This window comes from Apium graveolens, chromosome 2 (genome assembly GCF_009905375.1).
Source record: "Apium graveolens cultivar Ventura chromosome 2, ASM990537v1, whole genome shotgun sequence".
NCBI lineage: Eukaryota > Viridiplantae > Streptophyta > Magnoliopsida > Apiales > Apiaceae > Apium > Apium graveolens.
The window spans coordinates 195,622,476-195,637,846 of NC_133648.1; positions in this window are offsets into that span (position 1 = coordinate 195,622,476).

Consider the following 15,371-nt stretch of genomic DNA (forward strand, 5'->3'; position numbering starts at 1 on the left):
ATAGTAAATGTCTATATTTACAACTTTAGATGCGGTCATATTTGATATAGGAAATTAAGCAACCAGTAATCAGAACAGATTGTTTTTTCTATATTTACAACTTTAGATGCGGTCATATTTGAAAGGAGGACACTTAACAAAAAGTGTACCAAACACTTGCGTCTGAAGTCGAGGAGAATGTGAAGAGTTTCTAGTGTTACTAATATATTAAGTTTATCTATTTTTTTTCTAATGTTTAGTAAAGAACCTGAACTATTTTGTTTAGTTAAAATAATTCTTGTTGTCGTTGTTTTAGACATGTGATGGTTTGAATGTTTGAGTTGGTTTGTATGTAATACATTTTGTGGTATGTAATGATATTTTGGGATTGTTCGATTTCGAATAGCAGAATTTCATGTAGTATTTCTTTTTATGTATAAAAAACATCTTAATGGTATATCTGTTCAATTTACAAACAAATCCTGTCAAATTAATATAATAAAAATCATTATAAAAAATGGGGCCCACCTGTGGGCCCCGATATGGGCCCCACAAGTGGGCCCGTCTTTTTTTTTTGCAAATTCAAAGTGCAAAGATAACATACATAGTGTGATACTATAGACATACATTGATGTTACCTTTGATGTCTATTGTAAGAAAAAAATCCATGTTGCACCAGGGCAAAGGAAATTTTACCTTAGGGGCCAAAGGCAACTCGAAAAAAAGCAACTTAAATTTTATGTTACCTTAGGTCTTTTGGGTGGCTATGGTAACATATTTTTGGCCTGTTGTAACATTTTTTGGGTGTTACTGTAGGCCATCTATGGCGTAATGCCAACAGCATATCCAACAAAAATTCCTTCATCTGCTTTAGCATCAAACTTCCCATTCTGATCAGTTTGATATCTCAAGATATAACATATGCATCCAAAGACATGAATAAAATTTAGAGTTGACTTCTTGTTCTTGAACAATTGATAAGGAGTCATGCATCTTGCGTGATTAACCAGAGAAACACTACGCCATAGATGGGCAAATAAGACACTTTTCTAATGTAATGCCTGTTTTGCGTTACATTAGACAGACTTTTTTGACCTATTGTAACACTAACGAAATAGCGTTACTTTACATGTAAAGTTACTGTTACGTTAGAGGGCTTGTGTTGCAGAAGAAAGCTAGTGTTACAATAGTGCTGACATGACGTAACGCTTTGCTTTATCATTATAATAATATTTAATTTATTTATTATTTTTTTGGGCCCGACTAGTGTACACGTCAGCAAAAGTGGGTCCCACCTGTGGGCCCCACTAAAACTTGTTCAAGAAAGTGGGTCCCACACTAATAGGTGGACCCCACATGTGGGCCCACACTGCCACGTGGCACTGCCACGTCAGCAAAGCGTTACGTTAACTTTTCTGTTACAACGCTACTGTTACATTTGCTCAACCCTGCCACGTGTGCACCACCACGTCATTAAATAATTAAATAATTAATTATTTAATAAATAATTAATTAAAAAATTAAATAAATAAATAATAGAGTAGTGGGCCACACATGTGGGCTCCCCTTGTGGGCCCCACATGTGGGCTCCCCTTGTGGGCCCCACATGTGGGCTCCCCTTGTGGGCCCCACATGTGGGCCCCATATTAAACAATTATTTAATTATTTAATAAATAATTATTTAAATAATTAAATTAATCATAATTAAATAAATAAATAATAAAGATGTGGGCTCCACTTGTGGGCCCCACATGTAGGCCCCACATTATCCCATTATTTGATTATTTAATAAATAATTATTTAAATAAATAAATAATAATTAAATAAATAAATAATGGAGAAGTGTGCCCCACATGTGGGCTCCCCTTGTGGGCCCCACATGTGGGCTCCCCTTGTGGGCCCCACATGTGGGCCCCATATTAAACAATTATTTAATTATTTAATAAATAATTATTTAAATAATTAAATTAATCATAATTAAATAAATAAATAATAAAGATGTGGGCTCCACTTGTGGGCCCCACATGTAGGCCCCACATTATCCAATTATTTGATTATTTAATAAATAATTATTTAAATAAATAAATAATAATTAAATAAATAAATAACTTGTGGGCCCCACATGTGGGCTCCACTTGTGGGCCCTACATGTGGGCCCCATATTAAACAATTATTTAATTATTTAATAAATAATTATTTAAACAATTAAATAAATAATAATTAAATAAAGAAATAATAAAGAAGTGGGCTCCACTTGTGGGCCCCACATGTAGGCCCCACATTATCCAATTATTTAATTATTTAATAAATAATTATTTAAATAATTAAATAAATAATAATTAAATAAATAAATAATGGAGAAGTGGGCCCCACTTGTGGGCTCCACATGTGGGCCCCATATGTGGGCCCCACATTATCCAATTATTTAATTATTTAATAAATAATTATTTAAATAATTAAATAAATAAATAATGGAGAAGTGGGCCCAACATGTGGGCTCAACTTGTGGGCCTTACATGTGGGCCCCACGTTATCCAATTATTTAATTATTTAATAAATAATTATTTAAATAATTAAATAAATAAATAAATGAGAAGTGGGCCCCACATGTGGGCCCCACATTATCCAATTATTTAATTATTTTATAAATAATTATTTAAATAATTAAATAAATAAATAATGGAGAAGTGGGCCCACATGGGGGCTCCACATGTGGGCCCCACATGTGGGCTCCACTTGTGGGCCCCACATGTGGGCCCCACATTATCCAATTATTTATTTATTTAATAAATAATTATTTAAATAATTAAATAAATAATAATTAAATAAATAAAATAATGGAGAAGTGGGCCCCACTTGTGGGCTCCACATGTGGGCCCCATATGTGGGCCCCACATTATCCAATTATTTAATTATTTAATAAATAATTATTTAAATAATTAAATAAATAAATAATGGAGAAGTGGGCCCAACATGTGGGCTCAACTTGTGGGCCTTACATGTGGGCCCCACGTTATCCAATTATTTAATAAATAATTATTTAAATAATTAAATAAATAAATAAATGAGAAGTGGGCCCCACATGTGGGCCCCACATATGGACCCCACATGTGAGCCCCACATTATACAATTATTTAATTATTTAATAAATAATTATTTAAATAATTAAATAAATAAATAATGGAGAAGTGGGCCCCACTTGTGGGCTCCACATGTGGGCCCCATATGTGGGCCCCACATTATCCAATTATTTGATTATTTAATAAATAATTATTTAAATAATTAAATAAATAAATAATAGAGTAGTGGGCCACACATGTGGGCTCCCCTTGTGGGCCCCACATGTGGGCTCCCCTTGTGGGCCCCACATGTGGGCCCCATATTAAACAATTATTTAATTATTTAATAAATAATTATTTAAATAATTAAATTAATCATAATTAAATAAATAAATAATAAAGATGTGGGCTCCACTTGTGGGCCCCACATGTAGGCCCCACATTATCCAATTATTTGATTATTTAATAAATAATTATTTAAATAAATAAATAATAATTAAATAAATAAATAATGGAGAAGTGTGCCCCACATGTGGGCTCCCCTTGTGGGCCCCACATGTGGGCTCCACTTGTGTGCCCCCATGTGGGCCCCACATTATCCAATTATTTAATTATTTAATAAATAATTATTTAAATAATTAAATAAATAAATAATGGAAAAGTGGGCCCCACATGTGGGCTGTACTTGTGGGCCCCACATGTGTGCCCTACATTATCAAATTATTTAAATATTTAATAAATAATGAATTAAATAATTAATTAAATAAATAATTAATTAATAAATCAAAAAAAATAATGTCTGGATCATGGTCGGATCGTAATAGGGTTCATATGTCAGGATAGGATTCATTTAACGGTTCGACCCACATATTCGTCGTTCGATTTTTTTAATCGGTTTTCTCGACGATCCAACCGTACGGATGTTATTAAACCGCCTTCCTAACATTGGGAAAAAATAATCAAAAAATATAACGCCCGGATCATGGTCGGAACGTAATAGGGTTCATATGTCAGGATAGGATTCATTTAACGGTTCGACCCACATATCCGTCGTTCGATTTTTTTAATCGGTTTTCTCGACGATCCAACCGTACGGATGTTATTAAACTATCTTCCTAACATTGGGAAAAAATAATCAAAAAATATAATGCCCGGATCATGGTCGGATCGTAATAGGGTTCATATGTCAGGATAGGATTCATTTAACGGTTCGACCCACATATTCGTCGTTCGATTTTTTTAATCGGTTTTCTCGACGATCCAACCGTACGGATATTATTAAACCGCCTTCCTAACATTGGGAAAAAATAATCAAAAAATATAACACCCGGATCATGGTCGGAACGTAATAGGGTTCATATGTCAGGATAGGATTCATTTAACGGTTCGACCCACATATCCGTCGTTCGATTTTTTTAATCGGTTTTCTCGACGATCCAACCGTACAGATGTTATTAAACTGCCTTCCTAACATTGGGAAAAAATAATCAAAAAATATAATGCCCGGATCATGGTCGGATCGTAATAGGGTTCAGATTAGGATTCATTTAACGGTTCGACCCACATATCCATCGTTCGATTTTTTTAATCGGTTTTCTCGACGATCCAACCGTACGGATGTTATTAAACCGCCTTCCTAACATTGGGAAAAAATAATCAAAAAATATAATGCCCGGATAATGGTCGGATCGTAATAGGGTTCATATGTCAGGATATGATTCATTTAACGGTTAGACCCACATATCCGTCGTTCGATTTTTTTAATCGGTTTTCTCGACGATCCAACCGTACAGATGTTATTAAACTGCCTTCCTAACATTGGAAAAAAATAATCAAAAAATATAATGCCCAGATCATGGTTGGATCGGGACATTAAAATATCGATTTTTCTAAAATTTAAGAGAAAATGAAAAAAATTAAAAAATGAAATAAAATGAAAACGTACAAAAGGTGCAGTGAAAATATGGGCGGCTAAATTTCCCCCCAAAAACATCACTCTCTTTCAGAAACATCACTCTCTCTCAGAAACATCACTCTCTCTCGACCTCGCTCACTCACCTCAGCCTCCCACCTCGCTCACTCACTCACCTCTCACCAACACTCCCTAACTCTCACCCATCTCACTCTCCCTAACTCTCACCCATCTCACTCTCCCTAACTCTTACCTCAGCCGCACCTCACCTCAGCCGCACGCTCACCTCAGCTTCACCTCAGTCGCTCTCATTTCGGTGGATTCAACAGCAATTAGGTGGTTCTCAACAACATTTCGGTGGTTCGGGTTCTCTGCAACGGAGTTAGGGCATGCAATTAGGGTTTCGGAATTTTAGGGTTTCGGTTGGAGCTAGCAATTAGGGTTCAGAGCTGCTTTGTGGTTTCGATTTTGGACCAAGGTAACCTCTAATTGAACTTTATTTTTGATTTTATGTATTTATCCCTGCTTATTTAATATGTTTAATATGTGTTTGTGTTTAATATGTGTAATATGTGTAATACGTTTAGAGTTTGTGTTTAATATGAATGTAATATGTGTTTGTGGTCATCTCCCCCCTCTCTCTGTCTCTCTCTCTGTCTCTCTCTCTCTCTCTCCGTCTCTCTCTCTCTCTCTTTGAGTTTTATTGTTTTAGATTCTTGTAATTATGGTTATTGCATTTCTTGATGTGATTACGTGCCGAGATGAATTGATGAAATTATGTTGCTTATTCGCTGTTTTTTGTTATTTAATGTCCAAATGCAAGGCTTAACTCTGTTTGCCATTTGGTTACTGTGTCTTGTTTTTATCGTCTCTTAGCAGTACTAGGCCTTCCTTAGTTCCTTGTACAATTAAATAAATATATATTATTCGAATATTTAAGACATTAATCTAATCTCAAACTGATTTTATGTGCTATACAAGTCTTTGACTATTGATCTTTTACATTCTAACATTTATTCCCTGTGTGCTATTCAAAAGTTACAGTTGTAAATTGAAGTAAAAATTTTAATAAAAATCAAAGCATGGATAAAAATGGGGAATGAGATGTAGGAAATTATTAGTTTATCTAGTATCACTGTAGTATAGTGCACATAGAGGATTACACGGGCTTTTTTAGGTACACTTATAATCTTTTAACTTCGCAGGCTATATTATACAGTGTACTTATGGAAGATGATTATAGTAGCTGGATAGGATTTCCAAAATCTAGTAAAGAATATGTACGAGGGATAAAGGCATTTATGGAAAATTAATTTCCAATTCATGCTAAAGGAGAAGAAATGAAGTGCCCCTGCAAAGTATGTGTCAACCGTTATTGGCACACTCAAACAGTTATCTATGATCATCTCATATGTAGTGGCCCTTCTCCATTACATATGAAATGGATTTGTGAGGTATCACATACCAAAATAGACGGTAGTACTGACTTGATGGATTCGGGGACGGGGATTGATTTCGAAGATAATTTAGGTGAAATGTTCAATTGTACGGGTAAAAAGTTTCGAGATTTAGAAAATGACTATGAAAGTCTAACAAATGCAGAGGCTAGAAAGTTTTATGGCCATGTTAGGGAGGGTAAACAACCACTATACCCCGGATCAACTAAATTCTCTCGGTTAAGTTTCCTGATCAAACTTTATCATTTAAAGTGTGCTCATGGAATTTCCGAGTCTGCCTTTGGGGAATTGCTGGAGTTAATAAGAGACGCCTTTCCTGATGCCCAAATACCTTTGTCTTTGAATGCTGCAAAAAATATGATCAAGGATTTAGGCTTACATTATGAAAAAATACATGCATGCCGAAATAATTGCATGTTGTACTGGGGCGAAAATAAAGACAAAGAAAAATGCGACAATTGTGGTGTTTCTAGGTGGGTGTTACCGGAAAAAAAAGGCAATGATGCTAGTGATCCGGGGCAGGTTGTACACAAAGTGCCAGCTAATGTGATGAGGTACTTCCCTCTAAAGCCGAGATTGCAGAGGCTATACATGTGCAAGGAATATTCGAAACTAATGAAATGGCACGATATGGGACGTCAACAGGATGGAAAAGTAAGACATCCGGCTGATACAGAGGCTTGGAAGACGATAGATGCTGACTATCCTGATTTTTCATTAGAAAATCGGAATGTTAGTTTAGGAGTAGCCTCAGATGGATTCAACCCCTATCGTTCAATGAACCTAAGTCACAGTACCTGGCCAATTGTATTGGTCAATTACAACCTCCCACCTTGGCTATGCATGAAACAAGAAAATCTAATTCTTTCGACACTAATATCTGGTCCAGATTCACCAAATAATAGTATTGATGTGTTCATGCAACCTTTAATTGCTGAGTTAAAAGAATTATGGGAGGTCGGCGTTAATACTTATGATGCCTTGGCTGATGAAGATTTTAATTTACGTGCTAAAGTGCTATGGACTATTAGCGATTTCCCGGGATATGCTATGTTGTCCGGCTGGAGCACAAAAGGCAAACTAGGGTGTCCTGTCTGCCATTATGAAACTTCATCACTTTATTTGAAGCATAGCAAGAAAATGTGCTATATGAACCACCGAAAGTTTCTTCCTTCTGCACACAAGTGGAGAATGGATACTAAAAGGTTTAATGGCGTAATTGAAATGGGGCAGTGTCCTTCAGTTTTAACGGGAACTGACATTGAGGAGTTGTTGTCTGGGTATGTAAACCAATTCGGCCTGCAGAATAAAAAGGCAAAGAGTAAAACTGAGGGCCCTTTTAAAAAGAAGTCAATTTTTTTTGATTTACCTTATTGGAAGCATAATCCACTTCGACATAACCTTGACGCCATGCACATAGAAAAAAATGTTTGCGATAACATATTGGGCACTTTACTCAATATAAGTGGCAAAACAAAAGATCATGTTGCCGCTCGTAAAGATTTACAAGAAATGGGAATTAGAAAACCCCTCCATCCTGTTCTATCAGAAGATGGAGCACACCATAAAATACGAGCAGCAATCTTTGACTTGTCGAACAAAGAGAAGGAGATCTTTTGTTCAGTGTTGGAAAACACTAAACTGCCGTACGGTTGTGCCTCCAACATAGGGCGATATGTGCACACAAAGGAGAGGAAAGTAGTGGGGTATAAGAGCCATGATGCTCATTTCATACTGCACTACTTGTTGCAGTTTGCCATCAAAAAAACTACAAAAGCTGAGGTTGCTGTACCTTTGATGAAATTGAGTGCCTGCCTTAGAGCTCTATGGAGCAAGGTTATCGATTTGGAGGAGCTTGAGAAGTTGGAAACTGAAATCGTCGAGGTACTTTTCCAATTTGAGATGATTTTTCCATCAGCTTTCTTCGACATAATGGTGCACTTGCTTGTTCATCTAACTAGAGAAGTTAGACTTGGGGGACCTCAGCACCTTCGAAACATGTTCCCAATAGAGCGTTATCTTGCAAAATTGAAATCATACATTTGTAATAGAAGTAAGCCGGAAGGTTCTATTGCAGAAGGTTACATAGCTGAAGAATGTGTAACATTTTGTTCAAGATTTTTGGCTGCTGATGAAACAACAAAAAACAACATGTGCTCAACAGTTTTCGAAAGAGGGCCAACACAAGCTGAATATCATATCGAAATGAGAAGGAATAAAGATGGAACTATTATTCATTTGGAAGATGTTGATTGGAAGGCAAGTCATCGCTATGTTTTATTCAATACTGGTAACAAAGAAGTAGAGAGGCTCCTCGAGTAAGTTTAATAAGCTCTAACGTAAATAATTTTAATTCATAATTCAAGAACTTTTTCTTTTCTACACTGTTTTAACTTAGTATAATTTTAGGGAACATCAAGCCTTGGTGGACAGCCATGAAAATACGAACAGATACAAGAGGGCACGAAGACACACGGCAGAATTCTGGGACTGGTTACGAGAAGAGGTTGGGAAAATGGTGGAGGTTTCATCTGACTTGGGGGTGTTTGCGTTGGGGCCTAATCGAACAGCTAGAAGGTTTACTGGTTATGTTGTTAATGGCTATCGATTCCACACAAGTGATAGAGATTCTCGATGCACAACACAAAACAGTGGTGTATATTTGACTGCACAAACAACTAGTTTCTCTAGTTCTAGAGACGAGAACCCTATAGTTGGGGATGTCAGCTACTACGGATCGATAGAAGATATCATAGAACTTGATTACTGGGGATTATTTATAGTTGTCCTATTTAAGTGTCGTTGGTACCAACAACAAAAAGATCCACACGGTCACATTCGAGTAAATTTCAATAGGTTATGCCATAAATCTGATCCTCATGTCCTGGCCAAACAAGTGCAACAAGTTTTTTATGTGGAAGACCCAATCGAAAAGAATGTACATTACGTAATTAAGAAACTACCGAGGGAGTGGTGTGATAATGGAAATGTGGATGCACATGAAGATGTCAGCGATACTGATCTCCGTGAGACTGAATTTGTTTGTGGACTTCAAACTCATGTTGATGAAATGAGTTGGTGCAGAGATGATATCCCTACAACAAGAGTTCCCATTCCCGATAAATGAAGCAACCAAACTGCTAAACATTTATAAGTTTAAAATTAATCACAGCAGTGAACTTTATTTTGTATTTTCTCTGTGTTTGGACTATTTAGATGTAATTGAATATCTTAATTTATTTCTTCCATGAATTCTTCAATGAAATCCATCTTTGTAGTTTAAATTTTTTGTCGTCGTTGTCTGCTTTGTAGTTTATATTTATTGTCTTGGTAAGTTCAGCATGCCCTTGTTATATTTCGTAGTGTTGGGATTAAATCTCCTTACTGTAATTTAGTTGATTCAGTAGATGCATATGATAACTATTTTTCTTATTTTTATAATTTTGTATGTTAGCTGCAAATATCCTACACGTGTAATAAAAACAAATATAGGATATGAAGTAGATGCTTAATAACTTTTTGTGATCGAAATTGTGTTTGTTGCATTTGTGTCGAGTGCCAATTCATGAATATTTTGTTGTTTATTATTTGATCTAATATGTGTTTACCAATTAGTTCGAGATATGTGTTTATGGCATACTAGGATTTAGAAAAGATACATTTGAAATATTTTTGTTTAATGGTCAGCCATTGACATCTCTTTGAACTCTGTGCAGGATGGCAGAAAAACACGTTAATATTGGATTGTACCACGGTGGGGAGTTTCAGAGGACAAGTTACTCTGGTGGAGATTGCTTGACTATTTATAATGTAGATGCTGATATGTGGGCTTATAATGATCTGATGGAGGAGGTGAAGGATCTCCTCAAACTCAATGAAATCGGAGGAGTCTATGCAAAAGAAGGAAAACATGGTGGTTGGAAGCTGCTGAGGACTGACCTGGACATCATTCAAGAGATAGAAAAGTGCAACGATGGCGAAGAGGTCAAGCTTTATGTAGACACAGTTGTTGACCCTGTAATTGAGCCGTTGTGTCAGATGCAGCCACACGTGATTGTCAGGCCGAGGAAAAGCCTGTTTGAAGGTATGCCTATTGCTGATAAATAATTAGGTCCCCATTAACTACACATCTCTATCTATTTCTGTATCTCTTTATATATACATAATGGGACTTGGATGTCCATATTAGTTGAAGATAATTCTTTGACTTGGATTTTTTTCTTGCATAAATACAGTTTCACCGAAGAAAATACAAAAGCGGAAATATATTACCACACATGAACTCCAGCAGAAGCAGAACCCAAGGAAGATTGTTAAGAAGACACCTGAGCCCAGTCGGAGGTATGCGTTACGATCATCGCCAGCTCTGTTGCCTACTCAGCAAGATGCAACTGCTGGGCAAGGAAACGATAAAGGGTCTGCTAGAAGGAAACTGCAGCTACAAGATGATATTATTCTGGATAAAGAGGTATTTTTTAATTTTCCTTCTTAAAAACATAAGTTATAATGATTATTGTTGTGTTATGTCAATTTAATCACTGACCTTGTCTTCATAAATTATTGTAGTTGCCCCCACCACCATTGACCGAAATCAAAAGAAAAAGACCACGTACTTTGCAAAATAATGAGAAAATGAAAGATCAGCTACAAGGTGATGCACGCCAAGTAAGATGTCCCCTTGAACTTGCTATACCTGACATCGAGGTATCCTTGTCAGTGTTCCTCTTTTTTTTCTTCTAACCAGGACTGTAACACTTGTAATATTCACTTAAACACTCCTTCCAAATTTTTAGAAAGAAAGTACAATGCATAGTTGAGCTACACTAATAACAGTGCTGATTTATAATTATTGCAGGTGCCCCCCCCCCACCGCTACCAGCATGTGAGCAAGAAAGACTTAATCGAATGAAGGAAAATGATAGAAGGTTGGAAGAACTTGGGATCAAAAAATTAGTGATTGATTTGAGAGCTCGATCAGCAACAGTTATTGAGAAATCCAAAGAAAAAGACAAAGCCTCTCCGGATGATGATGATTATAATCCGGAAAGTGAGGACGAACATGATAGTGATGATTCATCTGAGGTATTGATTTCTTTTACATTCTTCATTACTTTGGCCTTCCTTCCTTGTTTCTTAAGAGTGTAAATTGTGTTTTTTATTAGTTTAAGACCTGATATTTTGTTTATCACTATATCAAGTTTCCTATATATTTTGTTTTTATTTTATACTCTTTATTGCTTTGGCCTCACATTATATTTGCAATCCTAATAATTGTAGAGAACGAAGAATGGGAAGAAAAAGAACCATGTCCCCCTTGGACCAAGAACTCGTTCGCGAGCTAATGTCACCGCTGCAACAGAGAATGAACCATCGCAAGCTGGTAAAACATCTGACAAGGAAATGACCAGTAAATCTAAGCTCCTGAAACCAACATGTAGTAAAATCTTAAAATCCGCGAGCAATTCAGAATCACGTGGGTCTGTATCTGCTTATTTAGCAATGCGGGAACGTCAAAAGCAGGGCATTCTTCCGCCAACAACCGAGAATGTGCACGCTTCTAATTCGGAAAATGTTGTTGAGGAAGAAACTGAAGCAGGTACTTTTACTTTCTAAATATAACTACGCATGAATTATGCACACTAATTATTTATTGATGGAGAGGCAGTAAGAATTTAATTAATTATTAAATTCGCAGTCACCTTTTTTTGTGTGTGCATGTACTATGAAGTACCAAAGCCCAAAAAATGGAGAGGAAGGACAAAACTGCTAACTGTTCACGCAAGGACACGTGATGAAAGACCGGTGATTTTTTTGAACAAACAAAATGTACCTATTTCAAGAGACGGAAAAGTTACGAGAGAGCTGAGTAATTTTCTCAGAACAGTTGCAAATGACAATGTCTCTCTTACTTATGTCAACTGGCGCCTGGTTCCTGAACAATTGAAGAAGAAAATGTGGGACTATACTCGGGTAAATTCTATTACCTAAACCTCAGTTTCATTTATTTTTCAATTAACCCCTTCATTTTATTGATCTTGAGTTTATTATATATTAGGACCATTATATTATTCCGAATGAAGCTCAGTCCTGGGTTTATGAGACAATTAATAGATGCTGGAGGACTTACAAGTCTCGGATGAAGGCAAAGCATTACACACATCATGCCACTGATGATGAAAGGCTTGAACATAGGCCCAAGGAGATTCCGCTCGAGGATTTTAAATTGCTGATAAAGTATTGGGGAGATGAGTCGGTGAAGGTGCCTTCGTGCTTCTTTTTAATATGATTTTAATGATTTTAAAGATTCTCAAACTGGATTGTGCAATTTTTTTTAATAGGAATTAGCACATGATAACAAAGTAATCCGCGCTTCGGTAACTGACCCACACAATCAGGGTGCCAACAGTAGTGCAGAAGTTGGAGAGAAGTTGGTATGATTCCTAAATTAACTAGTACATTTATGAATATTTCCCCTTTTATTTTGATATTATAATTACGGCCCCATGGTTAAGTTAAATTGGATTAAATTTTGATTATAGGATAAATTTATAATTTAATTAGATGTGGACATGTTCTTAAATCCAATTTTAAAATGGGACATGTTAGAACCCCCCCTTTTTTTAAATAATGTATCTGTCCTTGTCGATATCATCATTATAACTAGCAATTATTTAGTTGTCTGATTAGTTATGATATTCAGATTATTACAAACCAATCCGCATTTATATAACTTTAAATAATTCACTGTGAACAACCCGAAAAAACTAATAAAATAGAGCTCGCAGACACAATAATTTAGTTGTTCATGTCAAGTGCCATCAAACATTTTTGTGCTTTAATTCTTCAGAAATCAGATGCATGTCTATTTTTTGCTGGTATTTGCTTGAATTTAGATATTCAATTTCAGAACTGCATTAATATTGCCTTCATTGACTTCCCGTACACACTTGGATTGTGTCTACTAAATAGTAATGACTACCTAGTTGTTTGTTCATAAATCCTTTGATTGAATGTTAGTGCTTAGGCATTTTTTAAATAGTTGATGTACAATTTTTCTTAAGTAAATCAATAGTTATGTGGTAACTTTGAGCTAGATAACCTTGTCTTTTTCTTTTGTGCTCTATAATAGAAAAAGACTGATCCTAATCTCGCCTCGCCATCATAAGCTGAAATTTATTTGGAATCTCATGAACAAGATGGCCGAACATACAAGACTACGGCTGCTCCGCAAAAAAGAAACGTAAGGACTTTACTTTTTTTATGGAGGTTAAATGCTGCACGGTAGTTCAATTTGTCTATTTCTTTAAAATTAAGAGATAAAAAATGCTTTGCCAAGTATGTTTTGTTGGTTTAATTTATTTGGTAAAACAAATAACATAAGAGACTTAGCGGAAATAAAAGGCTGTTAAGTATTAGTATAGTCCACCTTAATGCAAACCTTGTTAGTAGTTGTGTAGTTGTGTAGCACAATTCTATGGTAAAATTGATTAATATTTAACAACATTTTTCTTGTAGAGAAAGAACAAGAAAGCGATGGAATCAGATTCGGCTCCTGCAGACACTTATTTGGAAGATTTGACTGCAAAGATCAGGGGAGAACTTGAGGCTGAACTGGAAGAAAAGGTTTCCAAGAAAGTGCAGGATAACTTGTCAGTTATTCTCAAAAAGATCGCAGCAGCTAATCCAGGCTTGAATCTGGACATTGGAGAAGTTGATGCTAATATTTCAAGCGAGGATGATGAAAATGGTACACCAATGACTATCGGGACTGCTGGGACTTCCAAGACTGCCCGGACTTTTTCTTAGATATTTCTCTTTACAAGCATTAGCTTGAGTTAATAGTATGGACAGTTATGTTATTTAGACTTTTGAATTATTGGTTTATAACTTTTGGTACTCACTGTAATTGGTGGTGGATGGTGTTTATTTGGTTTGGTTGGAGTTGGAATTTGGGGATTGTTTGGTGTTCTTGTTAGTATGATTTTGGTGGAGTGATGTAGTGAATCGTACTATAATTTTGGCGAAGTGGTTATTATGTTGGCGGAGTTGGTGTTCTGAATGCTGTAAGACTAGTTTGTTGGGGAAATATGTTTTGGTATAGTTGAATTGTTATTTTGTTAATGGCAGTAATGTGTTTATCAAAACTACATTTCAAAATGTTATCTATTAGTGTTACAATAGCTATATTTATCACTGTTACAAAATCTAAATTTGTGTTTCTTTTGCCAAAATACAGTGTTACATTAGATTTGTTTACTGTTACGTCAGTAATAAAAGTGGGCCCACATGTGGGTCTCATATGGCAGTGGGTACCACTGATTAGCCAATCTATGTGGCAGTCCACGTGGCAGTCCATGTGGCATTGCTCGCCACGTGTCAGTGGGTCCCTCTATATGACGTGGCTGCCTACGTGGCAATCCAGTCAGGTGGGTCCCACATGATTTTTTCAAATGCTAAGGTAACACTGAATTACCGTTACGTTTGATTTATCTAATGTTACCCTATCTCCCTAAGGTAATGTTTTTATTTGTGTTACGGTTGATAATCAAAACATTACATTAGATAGCAATGGCAACATTTGCGGATGAAATGGTTATTTGGCGTTACAATAGGCCTATTGCAACATAAAACGAGCCTAAGGTGACGTAAAATGAGTGTCTTATTAGCCCATCTATGGCGTAGTGAAATATTCTGAGTGTAGCATGCAGTATTTACAGTTTCAGCCCAGAAATATGTTGGTAATTTAGATTCTTCAAGCATTGTCCTTGCAGCTTCAATAAGTGATCTATTTTTCCTTTCTACTACTCCATGTTTTGTTGTGGAGTTCTTGCTGTTGAAAACTCATGCAAAATTCCATTTTCTTCACAAAATGCTCTCATGACAGAATTCTTGAACTCAGTTCCATTGTCACTCCTGATTCTTCTAACTTTGAAATCAGGATGATTGTTGACTTGCCTTATGTGA